The sequence below is a fragment of the Oncorhynchus mykiss genome, chromosome 22 (genome assembly GCF_013265735.2).
Source record: "Oncorhynchus mykiss isolate Arlee chromosome 22, USDA_OmykA_1.1, whole genome shotgun sequence".
Classification (NCBI taxonomy): domain Eukaryota; kingdom Metazoa; phylum Chordata; class Actinopteri; order Salmoniformes; family Salmonidae; genus Oncorhynchus; species Oncorhynchus mykiss.
The window spans coordinates 19,871,206-19,887,355 of record NC_048586.1 but is presented as its reverse complement, the minus strand read 5'-3'; the positions used below and the strand labels follow the sequence as shown (position 1 = coordinate 19,887,355).

Here is a 16,150-nt window from a genome sequence, read left to right as displayed (position 1 = left end):
GGAAAACATTTCAGTCTCTCGATGTGCAAAACTGATAGAGACATACCCCAAGCGACTTACAGCTGTAATCGCAGCAAAAGATGGCGCTACAAAGTATTAACTTAAGGGGGCTGAATAATTTTGCACGCCCAATTTTTCAGTTTTTGATTTGTTAAAAAAGTTTGAAATATCCAATAAATGTCGTTCCACTTCATGATTGTGTCCCACTTGTTGTTGATTCTTCACAAAAAAATACAGTTTTATATCTTTATGTTTGAAGCCTGAAATGTGGCAAAAGGTCGCAAAGTTCAAGGGGGCCGAATACTTTCGCAAGGCACTGTATCGTGAGATTACCATCAGCAAGGGCATTGAAGATGAAACGTGGCTGGGTCTTTCAGCATGGCAATGATCCCAAACACACCGCCTGGGCAACGAAGAAGTGGCTTCGTAAGAAGCATTTCAAGGTCCTGGAGTGGCCTAGCCAGTCTCCAGATCTCAACCCTATAGAAAATATTTGGAGGGAGTTGAAAGTCCGTGTTGCCCAGCAACAGCCCCAAAACATCACTGCTCTAGAGGAGATCTGCATGGAGGAATGGGCCAAAATACCAGCAACAGTGTGTGAAAACCTTGAGAAGACTTACAGAAAACGTTTGACCTCTGTTATATACCCTTTGTTGGCAATGACAAAGTATTGAGATAAACTTTTGTTATTGACCAAATAATTAATTTGCAAATAAATTCATTAAAAATCCTACAATGTGATTTTCTGGATTTTTTTTTCTCATTTTGTCTTTCATTAGTTGAAGTGTACCTATGATGTAAATTACAGGCCTCTCTCTCATATTTTTAAGTGGGAGAACTTGCACAATTGGTGGCTGACTAAATATTTTTTTGCCCCACTGTACATATAAGGTGCACAAGGAAATGCACTTGAGAGACATCGCATGTCCTAATTATTGGGAGGAGGACAATGCATTTCTGTTTTGCTGTGGACAGAAGCTCCAATTGTCTCTCATTATGTACCAGTGGAAATTGGCAGAAAGAAAAAGAGGAGGAGTGAAAGAAAAAGACAGTGAATCACTCAATGTATGACAGGGAATAGAAATGGTCTTTGCAATAATAACACTTCAACACCGCACACAAAAATCTTTCTCTATTTACCTGAGACTCATACAATGGGCTTCGGTAAAGCGAGACGCCTCCTTTCAGAATTCTGGTCAATGGAGGAGCGGATGAGTACTAACTTCGGGGAGAGCAGACAAGGAATATACGAGTCAACAATACTAGTGAGCGTCTTTTTAACAATCTACTCTGTCTCTTATGCAAATACAACTAACTGTGGTAGACTACTGAAGTGTATCAAGTCCAATTCACAGAGTGTTCGACTGGAGAAGTATCATTATGACACTTGGATGTTACGTTATGAGTGCGATATATGGATTACAGATATGGGTGTTAAAAAATATTTTGGCTATGTGCTGACGTAGTGTCATTAATTTGGCAGAGGGAGTGCACTGAATGCACCCTCGTTGACTCAACATCAGCCCAGAGTGACGGGCATGACACTGATTGATCCTAGGCCTTGGCATGGGAACATCTTCTGATCTGAGGAGTAATGAGAGAGGACGTTTGTGGTTTTTGCCTATGCCTCATACAGTGTGGACAGCTATCCCACTGGGCACAGACGTAAATTCAACATCTATTCCGCGTTGGTTCAACATAATTTCATTAAAATGATGTGGAAACAACGTTGATTCAACCTGTGCATGCCCAGCGGGATGTGTAGGAATCGAATCTGCTTCAAGGTGACAGAATAGACCATATGGTGCCTTCAGGCCCTGTTTATTCATGCAGCTTGGTCTGTACATGTGCTGGGTAAGCCTCTGTTTTTCTTCAAACATCTATTCAAGAGGTAGGGTGACACTTAGATTTATTGACGTTGGTGTTCTGTTTAAAGTCCACTCTTGGAACATAATCTCTTTGGAATGACTTGCTCAAATGTAATATATGTCAGCTTTAGTTTTGATGTGCGAGAGTAATTCACATTCTCAACATTAAGCCTCAAATTCATGTATGTACAACCGAGCGCTATGGAGTGGAATGGTTACATAAAACAGAATGCCTGAAAAATGAAAATGCGGAATTGCCATCAATCTCCCTAGTTTGTCATAGCCAACAGCCCAGCTAACAATTCTGGGGCGAGAGAAAGTTTTTGAAATGTTTACCGTAATGTTCCACTAATGTTTGAGTGTCCAGTTTTCCATTAGTTAGGGGGACATTTTATCCATGTTAGTAGAAACCTTCTGAGAACATTTTTTAGCATGTTTTGGCATTAGTTGGGAGAACATTCCCTTAATTTCCAGCAGAACATACCCAGAATGTGATTACCATGTTCTCAGAATACACCACATTAATGTTCTAGACACTTTTCATGGGATGTTGCAAGAACATTCACGTGTCCAGTTTTCTGAGGGTCAGGAGAATATTCCAATCAACCTCAAACCAAACATACACATGGTTGCCATGTTCTCAGAATTTAAAATATTAATGTTCTAGACTCGTTTCTTGAGAACGTTGCAAGAACATTCATATGTCCAGTTTTTTGTGGCTTAGGAGAACATCTCATTAGAGTTTGTGTACAATTTTCTGTGGGTTAGGAAAATATCCCATCAATGTCCCACCAAACATACGCAGAACATGGTTGCCATATTCTCAGAACATAAGATATTAATGTTCTAGACTCGTTTCATGGGAGGGTTGCAAGAACATTCATGAGTCCAGTTTTCTGTGGGTTTGGAAAATATCCCATCATTGTCCCACCAAACATACACAGAACATGGTTGCCATGTTCTCCAAATTTAAGATAAACATTTTCTAGACACGGTTTCAAGGGAACGTTGCAAATTCAAATTGCATGTCTTATTTATTTACATGTTTATTCACGTTTTAGTACTAGTGACAAAAATCAAGCATTCCGATTCTTACATAGATTCTAATGGACACATATGGTGTGTGTAAAATGCTTTTTTGAAGATTGTACCAATTATGCTAAGCTAATGCTAAGCTATTTGCCAGCTATTGTGGAGCCATGTTTGTTGTAAAGACTGTGTTTATACAAAATGTTTCTGTGAAAAAACAGTGTGACCAGCTCAAACGCTGACTGTTGCGTCAATCGTAACAATACGATCGAATAAAGTTTTCTAATCACACAAGTTTGAACGTACGCTGCAGGGATCACTGTAGAATGATCGCACCCGTGTGCTCGTATGCGTCAAAGGATTAATATGTTAAATTCTGAGAACATGGTAACCATGTTCTGGGTAAATTATATTTGAAATGAAGGGAATGGTTCCTTGCACATCACAGGAGCATTCCTATGAAAACGTTAGTTAATGACCTAATAAAACTCTTAAGGGAACGTTCTCTAAAGTTGTAGGAATGTTTGTTGTTAGCTGGAAGAACTAGGCTGGGATGACACAACACACTCGTTGGCGGCTAGTCTGGAAGTGGAATGAATACACAGCATGGGAACATAATGACCATATTTAGCTCTTTTGTATAAGACACCTTATGAAGTGTTTTTTGTGGTTCCAGTGACTCAGTGAGAGCATGATGCTGGCAACACCATAGTTGGGTTGGACTACATGCGTCACTGTCAATGTCAACAGTTCTGCAAGTTGCCCTGGATAAAAGTGTCTGCTAAATGTATATATCCATCTATATCTAAACAGAGAAACATTAGGAGCAAATGTCAGTGGTTCGGATCATTTACAAAAATTCTGTTGTAGGCTGTTGAGGAGGCAGATCCTTCGGATCACTCTCTCTGTTGGTGCTTGAAGGGAGGTGGGATGGGAAGACAGCTTTGGATCGATACACCAGCATCTCTGTGACTTTGGGAAAATGAAGTGTCAGGGATCCGGCAGTCTATTCCTGGAACGCAGATGGGATTGCTTTTGTAATTAGCAATGTGTGAGTCCTTGACGGTGCGGCGTGTCAGTGGGTAAACAGTGAGGAGGACAGAGCTCTCTCAATGAAGGACAGGTTCAATTGTTTGTCCCTCGAGTTGAGACCTGTCTGTTTGTGTCCTTTATCAAAATCATCATGGCCCACTGTTCGGCACCAATGGCAGAGTGCAGCTCTCGTTGTTTCACTTGGGGAGTGTTCAGTAATCTCAAAACATTAGGAAACGCTTTGAAACAAAGTGAAACAGGGGGGGTTCTACCAGGAAGTGTGCAATAAGAAATGCGCAATTTCCTTTTCTGCTTCAAAACATTTTTCTACGGTGTGCCCTACTGAACAAGACCCAGGCCTCCCCTAGTGGCCCATACTTGTCTTTTATCATTAGAGGGAGCAGCAGCTGTCTTTGAGTGAATGAAACGTGTGGGGTTGCATTGCTGAGTTTGTCAGGGCAGATTTCCTCATATCCATTACTTTGATTGATAGCCTCGACATGAGAGGATCATTTTTCTGCCCTGATGTGTGGTAAACAGATTAAAAACAATACATTTGTTAAATGTTCCAGCCCTCCTCCGCATTCAATTGTTTTCCTCTAGTATATTGTGGTGTTGTCAAATGGACAAGAAGCGAAGCAGCCTGAAAAGGGAGGGAATTAATTAATTTTGAACACAGGGAATGCCATGCATTCAACCACTAAGTAAAGCTCAGTCAATGTATTGGACTTCTGTCCTACAGTGGTTAATGCAACAAGTCACCCAGCAGCAATTTGACTCCACTGTACATGAAACAGCAGTCAATTGAGGAAATGAACCCGATCTCATGAATTACACATTTCCATCGTAAATAACAGTCCACTTAAAGATGCTCTATGCAGAAATCGCTTTGCCATTTCCTGTTTGCAAAAATTCTAATAGTCGCTTAATTTAATTTTATGTGACAAAAATAGTATAGTGTAGAGAATCATTGTACCATCTACACGGCTGTGAAATATATTTTCACAAATATTGTGTTTTGAAGCTGGTGTACAAAACCGAAAGTAAAACAAAACTTAAAAACGGGGAGCATAGAAATAGAGCAAATTAAACAGATCTACCGCTTCTTAGACTTGCTTCCTGTGCAAATGTTGTCGGGACTTTGTCGGGTCTCCCAAAAAGTGACATATTGCAGGGACAGTGCAGTGATGTTTTTTCTCTCGTGTTTATACAATTATATTTCCACATTTTGAGGTCAAAATAACACTCTGAAATTGTGAAACACCCAGAAAATCTGGTGTTTCTATGTCAAACAGTTATGTTATATTTCAGTCATCTGTGATGTATGTAATATGTAATATTGGGATGCAAACTCAAATACAACTCTTTATCTGACCTGGTACAGTTATTTTTTTTAAACCCATAACTATGTGTGTGAGGTGTATACTTTTGTTTCAAACTAGATTTGTTTAAGACTTCCAAGAAACACTGCGTGACCCTGATTTAGCACAGTGCAGTAAAAGGTTAACTGCCCATGCAGAACTAACATCAACAACATGCATGCCAGTCTTACCTGGTTAAGGGCGAACAAGAGATTATCTGCTTCTCTTCTAGTTTTTATGAGAAATATTACTGTGATGAAAATTACAGATCATCTGCATTTGCCCCCACAATAAATAGGGATTGATTGAAGGTCAATGTTAATTTCAAATCTCCCTCCCATTGTATCTAAGTCAATATGACACCAATCTCGTCATGAGCCATCCGTCCATTACCTTCAGACAAGTTTTGGCCCAGAACTAGCTCAATATCTAGGCGTCGGATAAGAACGAGTCTACAGTGTCCATAAAGTGACCATTAGACTTGCCCTCTTGCGGGCTGAATAACTTTGTAGGGGCAACAGTTTTGGTTAAATGTGTAATTGAACGCTCTCACGTGCTCATGTCTGTCCATTATGAACCAATGATGTGGTACCTTTTTGTAGCATTTCTGACCATGCTAACATTCCTTTTAGCTGAAGCTCAGACTTATAAAACCAGGTTGGTTGCTCGGCAACAACACAGCTGTTTGCGCCAGTCATAAGAAGTGTATCCGGACAAACCTAGGCTAGTAGATAGCTAGCTATATGGTGGTAATCAAGCTGTTAATCAAGCTGTTAATCTATTTTGATTAGCTAGGTAGCTAGCTAAAGTTAGGTTGCTTGTCCAAAATTCAGCAGCTAGACGAGGCCTCTGTAGCTAGCTAACACCAGTCAGCTGAAAGCTAGCTACCTAGCTAACAAACTGTCAAAGAAAGGTATCTAGCCAATTTTAATGTGGCTTTGTTTTTGATTAGCTAGGTAAGTTAGCTAGCTTGCCAGTTTACTCCATATTGGCTTAAACGGGTTTCTGGTTTTCCGCATTCGGGGGTGTCAGCTTCATAGTAACGGCTACAGCGTCACCTGCCTGAATCTATTCAGTAGTCTCTCTATTAGCATATAAATTACTTCTCGCCATATGTTCATTGAGTAATGATATTTTATTTCATTCACAAACTACGTATAAAACCTAGTGGACATGTTGTTCATTCGCATCGTGGGAACCCTCCTACCATATCAAGAGCTGTTACAGAAGTCTGAAGCAGTGGTCAGACACCAGTCCAGCTTCAGAGTAATGGAGGACACTTCAATGAGGTTGGTCACATTTGATCTGGTCAATGGTCGAAATACTATCTGTCCTGGAATGGGCCTAACCACCATTGATAATGTAATCAGTGCTGTGTGTATATGTGTGTGTTGCATGTTAATAGGAGGTTCCCCCTTCCACTGTGTTAATGGACTATTCCTGGGCCTGAGTGAGTAATGCCAACCAGTCAGTGCCATGCGGTGACACATTATGCTGTATTGTGTGTAGATTGATGAGGGAAAAAATTGATTTAATCCAGAATAAGGCTGTAACTTAATTTAACAAAATGTGGAAAAAGTCAAGGGGTCTGAAAACTTTCCGAATGCACTGTATCTGTGATGAGAGGGTGAGAAGCTGATCTACGCTGCCATGCCCATCAGGCATTGGCAAATACCTCAGAAGGGACAAAAGGTGATTACTAATAAGTCACGCCCTGACCTTAATTATCTTTGTTTTCTTTATTATGTTGGTTAGGTCAGGGTGTGACAAGGGTGGTTGGTTTAGTTTTTGTCTGTGTTTTTGTCCCGTCTAGGATTTTTTGTATATCTATGGAGTTTTAGTATGTCTAGGTATATATAGGTCTATGGTGGCCTGAATTGGTTCCCAATCAGAGACAGCTGTTTATCGTTGTCTCTGATTGGGGATCCTATTTAGGTTGCCATTTTCCATTTGGGTTTTGTGGGTTATTGCCTATGTGTAGTTGCATGTCAGCACTCGTGTTTATAGCTTCATGGTCGTTTTGTCATTTTGTTAGTTTGTTTTAATAAAATAAGAATGTATTCATCTCACGCTGTGCCTTGGTCTCATCGTTATGACGAACGTGACAGAATAACCCACCAAACCAGGACCAAGTAGCGTGAAAGGGAGGAACGGCGCTTTGTGGAAAAATGGACCTGGGACGAAATACTGGACGGTAAAGGATCCTGGACCTGGGAGGAGATTTTGGCAGGAGAGGATCACCTACCATGGAGGCAGGTGGAAACTGCGCAGGAGGAACGGCGAAGTAAGAGAGGAAAGCAATGACATTGGGGAAGTAGGCCACAGAAACCCCAAGAACATTTTGGGGGGGGTCACATGGAGCAGTCGGAGAAGTTGAGGGGTAAGTCTGAGATTGTCGAGGAGTTATTGGACAGATTGGAGGAGAGTGAACGGAGGGGAGATTATGAGACATTCGAGGAGTTGTTGATGAAATTGGAGGAGAGTGAAGAGAGAGAGCTGTTGGTTTGGCGTAGTATGCACGGCATTCGCCCTGAGGAGCGTGTTAGCTGTCCGATGCCACCTGTGTCAGTTCCTCATACTCATCCTGAAACGTGTTAAAGTTCCGGAACAATTGATACCGGCTATACACACCAGGACTCCAGTGTACCTTCACAACCCGGTGTGTTCTGTTCCTACTCCTCGCACTCTTCCTCCAGTGTGCCTCCAGGGTCCAGTACGCCCTGTTCCTTCTCTCCACACTCGCCCTGAGGTGTGTGTCCCCAGCCCGGTACTACCAGTGCCGGCACCACGCACCAGGCTTCCTGTGAGCCTCCAGAGCCCAGTACGCCCTGTTCCTCCTCCCCGCACTCGTCCTGAGGTGCGTGTCACCAGCCCGGTACCACCAGTTCCGGCACCACGCACCAGGCCTACAGTTCGCCTCTGCAGTCCGGTACGCCCTGTTCCTCCTCCCCGCACTCGCCCTGAGGTGCGTGTCCCAAGCCCGGTACCACCAGTCCCGGCACCACGCACCAGGCCTACAGTGCGCCTCGGCAGTCCAGAGCGTCCGGCGACAGTACCCAGTCCAGAGCATCAGGCGACAGAACCCAGTCCAGAGCGTCAGGCGACAGTACCCTTTCCAGAGCGTCTGGCGACAGTACCCAGTCCAGAGCGTCCGGCGACAGTTTACAGACAGGAACATCCATCGACGGGCCACAGTCTGGAACCTCCAACGACGGGCCAGAGTCCAGAACCTCCAACGATGGGCCACAGTCCGGGGCCTCCAACGACGGGCCACAGTCTGGAACCTCCAACGACGGGCCAGAGTCCGGAACCTCCAGCGACGGGCCACAGCCCGGGGCCTCCAACGACGGTCCCCAGTCCGGGGTCTCCAGCGACGGTCCCTAGTCCGGGGTCTCCAGTGACGGTCCCCAGTCCAGAACATCCGGCGATGATCCACGCAGCGAGGGTCCCCAGCCCGGGGCCTATGGCGAGGATCCGCAGTCCAGAGCCTCCGACGATGATCCATGGGTCAGTGATACAAGAGCGGACTCAGTGTAAAGAAGGGGGGCGGCATCCAGAACCAGAGCCGCCACCGAGGTTAGATGCCCATCCAGACCCTCCCATATAGGTTTAGGTTTGCGGCCGGGATTCCGCACCTTTGGGGGAGGGGGGGGTACTGTCACGCCCTGACCTTAGTTATCTTTGTTTTCTTTATTATGTTGGTTAGGTCAGGGTGTGGTTTGGTTTTTGTATTGTCTATGTGTTTTTGCCCTGTCTAGGGTTTTTTGTATATCTATGGGGTTTTAGTACGTCTAGGTATATGTAGGTCTATGGTGGCCTGAATTGGTTCCCAATCCGAGACAGCTGTTTATCATTGTCTCTGATTGGGGATCCTGATTTGTGGGTTATTGTCTATGTGTAGTTGCATGTCAGCACTCGTGTTTATAGCTTCGCGTTCGTTTTGTTAGTTTAAGTGTCAGGAAGGTATAATATTTGCACATTGTTAAATTAACAGAACACCGTTTCTACAGTATTATGTGAATTGTTGTTTATTCTAAATGGAACTGTCACACTTGAAAGCAGATTTTGTACTTGCAAAGGAAGGTGTATTAATGTGCTGTATTATGTCGTATAATCTGGACATTGTGCCCTTCAGATAAGGGTTAAGATCTAAGCACCTCTCGACTGGACACTTAGTAGGCTTGCATGGAAATGAAGGGAATTTTTGGGGGGCAAAGCGAAGTAGCTGGAGGTAACAATGTTGGTGCGAACAGAAGCCACTGGGGACGAGTACAAAATCTTAATTCAGGAAAGGGATGACGGGCCAAACCCAAATCTCTCTAGTACTGTAAATAGATATTCCCACTCAACCCGATTCGAAAGCTTTTTCAGCATCAAGAGAGATGACAACCTCTGGCTGTAGAGTTGAGTGGACAGAATAAAGAAGTGTAAATAGCTGGCACATATTATAGAAAAATTGCCTACCTGAGATAAATCCGGTTTGGTCAGAGTTAATTATATTAAGCATCACTGTCTCTAAATAGAGCGATAGGACCTTAGTGAGAATTTTATAATCGCAGCACAAAAGGCTTATAGGGCAGTATGAGCCACAGACAAGGGGATTCTTGTATATTTTAAGCAAAACCGAAATAGTCGCCTGGGTAAGTGTCTCTGGCATTTTCTGACTAGAAATTATGTCATTCTACATTGAGCTGAGGATAGGGGATAATTTAGAGGAGAATGCTTTATAAAATTCAATAAGGAAGCCAACAGTCCCAGGGGCTTTACCACTCTGCATGGACTGGATTGCCAGAGTAGCTTCATCATCATTTATTGAGGCATCCATGTTGGTTTGCTCATCTGAATTGAGACAGGGGATGTCCAGATTGTCTGAAAATGCATGTATACGAGATGTGTCAGGAAAGTCATCTGACAAGTAAAGAGCACAGTAGAATTGCTTAATTTGATTGTTGATTTCTTTGGTATTGGTAGAAGTTAAATCAGCTGCAACACAGATTTCAGGTATGGTGCTGCTAGCAGCAGATTGTGGAAGCTGGTGAGATAACAACTTGCCAGCTTTCTCTCCGTGTTCATAGAATTTTTGCCTTGACTTAAACAGAAGCTGCTCCGTTTGCTTGGTGGAAAGATTGTCTAATTTCGATCGGTGTAGCAGTCTCTCTTTGCATATCTGTTGTCCACATCTAGAATGATTTGAGATAGCTTTGATAAGCGGTTGGTACGCTGTTTGTTTTCATATGCTTTGTTTGAAATCATTTGTCCCCTTAGATACTTTTAACGACACCCACACAGTAGAGTGAGACACGTCAGGGGTGCAGTTGATCTGTAAAAAGACATCAATGTGAGTTGATATGTATTTTTTTAAAGGCATTACAGGATAGTAGTAGTGGGTCAAGTCGCCACACGCGTTGTGACACAATACTGTCCGGATATCTAGCTGGACAGCGCTATGGTCTGAGATAAAGATGCTGGGATATTGGCTATGTCATGACGTTGCCTCTTTGGGTGTGGAGCCGCCTCCCCCTTTCCTCCTTCAACTAGGCTGCTGTGGCCAGAGAGACGTCATAAATTCCTGAGGATCTCCTCATGGACACACAGTATAGAGAGTACATTTTCATAGAGAACAAAGGAATTCCTTCCACCTCACAGAACTTGAGGTACGAACAAATTTCATGTTCTGGAGAAAGTATAAAAGATTGGTGAAGAATCCAGCTACGAACTGGTCCGTTTGTTACAACTTGGGGATGCTCATGGGAGACGGTGTGGCCACATTACCATAACGCTGTTTATATAATAGGCTCAGATATGAGGTTTACATCTAATTGTTGTATAAGATGAATGAGTGAGTATGATACTGTTTACATAATTTTACAATGTGATTTTGGACTGTTTAAATGAAGGATAACTCTAAAAGGGAATTGGAGTTTACTAAATCAGAGGACCGCCCCTGAACACAGTTAGGGTCAGGCGTCCAGGGACAGCCCCTTTCTGCCATTCCGAATAAAACCCAACTTTGAGAAATTATCACCAGACCATGTTGTTCTCCATTAGGAGGGGACAAAGGTTGTAGACCATTGCTGAATCTTTTAACCATACCACGTGGTTAAACTCTTAGACTATCAATACAGACAGAATAAGAACAAGTCTTTGATATGAATTACTAATCTGCAGCTAGGAATTCGGTATCATTGAACGCGAAGAACGACAACCGACGAAACATCCATTCTATAACAATGAATGAATGTCACTCTGAACTATCCCCCCTAACCAAGACAGAGAGAGAGAGAGGACGAAACTCTCCAACAGAAACTTTTCACCAGCGATCAAGACGACACACTGAGCGTAAATATATATCTATTGATTGCAATTGTTCCCGAATGAGTGAGCGTTCATGTGCAAAGGATTAGCATTTCAATTGTTATAATTATCACTCTGTGGTGACTTCTTAGTCGACCACCACTTCCCCTTTTGTCTAACAAGCCGCCATGCTGGTTTAGCCCACTAGGGCACATTCTCCTATCATTTCTTGTAGCCACATTTACCTTGTTTGTTTGTTTGTTTATGCATTTCTGTGAATTACTTAGTTAGTAATAAATAAATGATTTAAGACAATTGATGTATGGATGACTCATAGTGAAGACTGGGTTCGTGCAGATACGTTTGGAATGAGACTAACGTGAGGTAAAGTAAATAATTCATTAATTCGAAGACTAATTGATCAGATAAAATATCTGAAAAGTTATTTTAGGAAATGATAACTTTGTAATCTGAATATTTTTCTTTGGTGCCCCGACTTCATAGTTAATTACAGTTACGTGATTAATCAGTTGATCGCGTAATACTAATAACAGAACCTTTGATAAAAGTCTTCAATTTAATGATAGTAAAGACACGAAAGCAATTAGTTACAAAAAGAAGAATTCTATTGTCCGGCAGAAAAAAGTCAGCCCTAGAATTTAAGCAGACCTTGTGGACAGTACCTTGGGAGAGGGGAGTGCAGAGAGGGGAGCTGCCAGGTTGCTGTTGCCCCGAATGAAATAGTGGTAAAAATGAGCAAACCCCAGAAACCGCTGTAGCTGCACCCTGGACGTGGGTTGGGGCCAATCCACCACCACCACTCTCACTTTTTCCAGATCCATCTGAACATTCCCTTCAGAGATGATGTATCCCAGAAAAGTGATTTTGGAGCGGTGGAACTGGCACTTCTCTGCTTTAACTTCTTGGCGCACACATCCCGTTAGCGGGATCATTTTTGTCAACATCAGCTGAATTGCAGAGCGCCAAATTCAAATTAAATTACAAAAAATATTTAATTTTCATGAAATCACAAGTGCAATAAAGCAAAACACTGCTTAGCTTGTTGTTAATCCACCTGGCGTGTCAGATTTCAATAAAGCTTTACAGCAAAAGCTATCCAAACGTTTATGTTAGGACATCTCTCTCAGCAGACAAAACAATACAAACAGCTACCAGCAAAGTAGATTGGTCACGAAAGTCAGAAAAGCAATAAAATGAATCGCTTACCTTTGATGATCTTCGGATGTTTGCACTCACGAGACTCCCAGTTACACAATAAATGTTCCTTTTGTTCCATAAAGATTATTTTTATATCCAAAATACCTCCATTTACCTCCATTTGGTCACGACGGGGCAGACGAAAATTCCAAATAGTATCCGTAAAGTTCATAGAAACATGTCAAACGTTTTTTATAATCAATCCTCAGGTTGTTTTTACAATAAATAATCAATAATATTTCAACCGCACCATAGCTTTTTCAATAGGAGAGAGAGAGAGAAAATGTCTGCTCCAAGCTGTTGCGCATGCAAAACTCTGCTGGCATCCAGCCATCCACTGACGCGATGTGATCATTCTCGCTCATTTTTCAGAATAAAAGCCTGAAACTATGTCTAAAGACTGTTCACCCCATGTGGAAGCCATAGGGAAAGGAATCTGGTTGATATCCCTTTAAATGGAGGGAAGGCATGCAATGGAACAGGGAGCTTTCAAAATTAGAGGCACTTCCTAGTTGGATTTTCCTCAGGTTTTCGCCTGCAATATCAGTTCTGTAATACTCACAGAAAATATTTTGACAGTTTTGGAAACATTAGAGTGTTTTCTATCCTAATCTGACACTTATATGCCTATTCTAGCTTCTGGGCCTGAGAAATAGGCAGTTTAATTTGGCTACGTTTTTCATCCAAACATCAAAATACTGCCCCCTACACTCAACAGGTTAACAAACAACTGGTTCTCCAGAAGGCGCTGAAGAACTTGTCGCACATGGAGACCGTGTTCCTGGGCAGAATGGGAGAAAACCAGGATGTCATCGAGGTATACAAAAACAAACCGATTCAACATGTCCCGGAGCATATCGTTAACCCGAGCCTGGAAGACAGCAGGAGCATTAGCGAGTCCAAACGGCAAGACCAGGTACTCATAGTGTCCACTTGCTGTATTGAAAGCAGTCTTCCACTCGTCTCTTTCACATACCCGAACAAGATGGTAGGCATTCTGGAGGTCCAGTTTAGAAAAGATGGTTGCCCCCTGGTGAGGTTCAAAAGCCGAGGAGAGGAGTGGTAGCGGGTACCGGTTCTTGACTGTGATGTCATTGAGACCCCGATAATCAATACATAGATGCAGGGTCTTGTCCTTCTTTCCCATAAAGAAGAACCCTGCGCCGACAGGAGAGGCCGAAGGGCGAATGCTTCCAGCCCCCAGAGAGTTATCAATGTACTCTTCCATGGACTTGGTCTCAGGGCCAGACAGGGAATAATTCCAGCCTTGAGGCGGTGTGGTGCCCGGGAGGAGGTCAATCGCACAATCGTAAGGACGTTTTGGAGGAAGGGAGATAGCACGAGCCTTACTGAAAACCTTCCGGACGTCATGATACTTTGTGGGAACAGCAGAGGCTGAATTTAACCCAGAAGGCAGACATTTAGGGGACTTCCGGGTTCCCTCGGAGGTGAGCGTTTTTATGAATAAGCGTGCCATCATATCCCCCATTTCCACAAAACACTATGGCCTTCTTGCCTGCTTGCAATACAATACTTAAACCACTAGAAGGTGTGCGTCTGCTTAGTCTAAAGTTTGCATGTCAAGTTTGCTTTAAAACTGGCGCACGCACATTTTGGGGTATATTTTGTATGTACGCGCAGATTATAAATGAGGCCCCTGGTAGATGTGATGGACTACGCAGGCTGCAGCATCACTGATCTTACTGCCCAGATAGCCCCAGCACCAACTGACAAAGCTCCTATAGGCCAGATACCTGTAATAACTACCAGTGTCTTCTATTGGTCATACAGATAATCACAGATAGACGAGTAACCACCCCATTAATATTTCCTAATAAATCTGACAAAGGACATGGTTCAGCCATTAGACATTTTATTATAAGTTATAATCTCCAGTATCATCAAAGTCTATTTCATTAAATTATGAAATAGACTTTGTGATGATCCTGAAGATTGTACCATAAAGTTGCCCTGTAGATAATCATGGCATTCTGCAAGGAATAGATGGCAAACAGGGTATAGCCCAGGATGGCCAACAATGTAAACAGGCTGTTCTGGTCCTGCATCTTCTGGTGACCTACTTAATAATCCGGATGACCTATTGAAAACAGTAAAACAAAAAAAATTATATAGCAAATGAATGCATTATGTATGCTTTTTGTTTTGGTGACAAAACAAAGTAGCCTACACACCTGTGGAAGTTCATCGCTTGAATGTTCCAATTCCAGCTCCAACTGTTACGATAAACGAGGAGTGGTGGGTGGAATCAGGTGCAGAGAGCAGGGTTCAGTCCTTTGTCAATTTTATTCACCGGCGCAACAAAAACGGTCACGCCAACACACAGGGCGTATACAAGTTACCAGTCCAAACAACAAGACAAAAATAGTCTGGAGAATAAAGACACAAACAAAATACCATCCAACACAGAGTAACAAGAAACAAGCCCGCACAAATGCCCTTAAATAGCCTACAAACAAACCCTAATACAAAACAGGTGTACCCAATTACCCAATAACCAAAAACAAACGGAAAGGGAATCGATGGCAGCTAATAGGCCGGCGACGACGACCGCCAAGCACTGCCCGAACAGGAAGAGGCACCATCTTCGGCGAGGTTCGTGACACCAACTGACATTTTGAATACCATTTGCCTTTGTTGTTCTTTTTTGAAGGGTTGAGGGGGTGGACTCTAGATGATTCTATCGGCCAATCAGGGATGTATATATAAATATATATTGACATGTGTATCCCCATGCCCACACAGTTGGACTGAGCATTTCAGTGACCCAAGGAGGCTTAGAGAAATAAATTATAACACATATAATTTGGAGATATATATATTTTTAAATACACACATACACACACAGTTATTTATTAGACATAAAAAATATAATTAAAAAGACTTCGATGAGCTTTAAAAACTAAAGACCGCAGACCTGCAGTGGAACACACAGCATGCATGCAAATCAAATAGAGAGGTGCCAGGCTAAGCATTTCTGCCTGCTCCACTCCGCTGGGAAACCACTCAAAGAGCTCTTTTTTGCCTCCCAATAGTAAAGCCAAGGGAAACAGTCCAACAAGATACAGAGCTTACAACCTCATCTTAACAAAAACAACTCTGGGCAAGGGTCCCTCACCCTCCAATCGATAACAGCGACAGTGGGGGGAACTCCAGCAATAAAACATGTCATCTGAAAGAGAGGGTACGGGCAGGGCAGGAAATAGAGAGGGGGAGGGGTAGTAGGGGCTTGGGGGAGATGGATAGAGAGGAATAAGCAGAGAGCACTCAGAGTACAGGAGGTGATATAAGAGGTGACCTCTCCTCCATTTCATTTACAGGGGAAGTGCT

General features: G+C 42.8%; 1 long non-coding RNA gene across 1 annotated transcript; it reads right to left on the bottom strand.

Moving 5' to 3' along the window:
* Positions 1-14,658: 14,658 nt before the first annotated feature.
* Positions 14,659-15,209, bottom strand: LOC110502116. Its single transcript, XR_002470296.2, has 2 exons — positions 14,995-15,209; positions 14,659-14,900 (listed from the first exon to the last, which is right to left on the bottom strand). It is a non-coding gene; the product is annotated as an uncharacterized LOC110502116 (long non-coding RNA).
* Between the last annotated feature and the right edge of the window lie 941 nt (positions 15,210-16,150).